General features: G+C 52.7%; 1 pseudogene; it reads left to right on the forward strand.

The window, feature by feature from the left end:
• The first annotated feature begins 398 nt into the window (after nt 1–398).
• Nucleotides 399–1,490, forward strand: LOC123082656 (uncharacterized; annotated as a pseudogene).
• The last annotated feature ends 546 nt before the right edge of the window (nt 1,491–2,036 follow it).

The following is a 2,036-nucleotide window of genomic DNA, read 5'->3' on the forward strand; positions in this document are numbered from 1 at the left end:
ATGAGCTCAATGACGTTGGTGAACTGCGCACATATCTCCATCATCTTGCAGAACCCAGTGGTAGTCGCATGCGCACCCCAAGATCAATGTCGTTCATCCCGGCCCACTGGGGAAAGGGTTGGCCACCACGGTGGAGCCGGTCACGGTGGTACCCGGCTTACACTAGCTAGGTTACACTAGGTTAAGCAGAGTACACGTGAAATAACACCTTACGGACCGTATATACACTAGATGCGTACGCTAGCAATCCGTATACGAACTGAAGACGCTCCTGAGTCCGAAGCACTCTAGTAGTGTATTCATCAAGGAAGGCACGTACATAGCCCTGTGTCGCGATCCATCCATATATACCTACCTAGCCAGGGTTGCACACCTACGGACCTTCCATAGCTAGTTCCTTCTGATCAAGGCGACGAGAAGTACGTCCCCTAGCTAGCTCTGATCAAGCGAAGGCGATTCAATATGGCCGGCCATGACGAGCTCTTTCCCGTCGGCTCCACCTTCAGTCCCCAGGATCACGAGCTCATCAACCAGTTCCTCCGCCCGAGGATCGCCGGAGCAGACCGCGGCCGCTTCAGCAGCTTCATCCACGAAGACGACGTCTACTCCACGCCACCCGGGGACCTCATCAAGAACCGTGCCCACGCGCCTGGCTCCAACAAGGACGACGGGAAAGGAGGCGTGTGGTACTTCTTCTCACCGGTCCGTCGTCACAAGACCAAAGGTGGCCGCAGCGGGAGGCGACAGCGCGTCGTCGACCACGACGAGGGTTACAACTGGCACTCCGAGAAGAGCCATCCCGTGCTAGACACTCAAGGTAAACGGGTCGGCCTCATCGACCATCTTTCCTTTGGGATCAAGAGGCCTGGAGCAGCCAGAACCAGGGTTGGGTGGTGCATGAAGGAGTACGGCCTCGACCACGACGACGAACAAGACGGTGCGGCCGGAATGGTGCTATGCAAGATCTACGTCTCAACCCACAAGAGGGAGATTACCTACGCGTCGGTAATCAACGCCCTTGGTTCCAAGAAGAAGAGGAAGGCGGCCGCCGAGGTCCAACATCCGGAGGCTCCACGTCCCAAAACCCCACACCGCCAAGAAATGACCATCCAAGAACAAGATGCCGCCGGCGGGACGCTTCGGGAGTTCGAGCGTTCGTTCATGTCCGACCAAGACGACGAGACGTTGCTCCCCGGAGTAGTGGACGACGGCAGCGTGGATCCAGGCGGTTTTTCACCGACATGCTTCCAGAATTAGGACTGACGCTCCAGGGAAATACTAAGGCGGCCGAGCATGGCATCGACTGTACATTGGAGGAGTCCTTAGCCGGCGAACATGGCGACGTCCACCAAGGCGTCGAGACGGTGGAGGAGGATGACGGCAGCTTCCAATGCACATGGGTGGAGCTGTTCGGCGACGACATGGAAGTGGCATGCCCTGCCCCGGCGACGGCTTCGTCGCACGTGAGGACCGAGTGTGCTTGTATGTGAGCAACAGTGTGAAATTTACATCCGAGTGTGCGTGTATGTCTTGTTGATTGCACATTGTTGATGAACAAGCCATGCATATATGTGCAGCAGATTAAGTAATTGATATTCTTTTATCATATATTCATATTAGACTACGTAATGATTAGTGATACAATTCCTCTGTTCCTAAGCGTGAAATAAATACTTGACGAATCAAAAACAAAATCCTGTCTGATGAGATCGGTGCATGTACTTTGCTGCAAGAACACCTAGCTCTAAAGCATTATGTTCATCGAAAAGTGTAAGCATTCCTTTTTTTTTTGTGAACAGCCTAATCCCAGCCATTTCCATTAGTCCTCATAAAGGATATACATCTGCCCAGCATACAAAGGTATCGAGGAAATGAGAACAGGAAGAAATGGGTTTAAAGCACTAACAAGAAACCCACCGTGCATTGACATTGGTGGGAAGAAATGGGTTTAAAGCACTAACAAGAAAGGCATCATTTGGCGGGTGGGGGATTGTACTTGCTGGGATACTTCCAAAATGCCTTTTACCTCATCCGCC

Source organism: Triticum aestivum, chromosome 4A (genome assembly GCF_018294505.1).
Source record: "Triticum aestivum cultivar Chinese Spring chromosome 4A, IWGSC CS RefSeq v2.1, whole genome shotgun sequence".
Lineage (NCBI taxonomy): Eukaryota > Viridiplantae > Streptophyta > Magnoliopsida > Poales > Poaceae > Triticum > Triticum aestivum.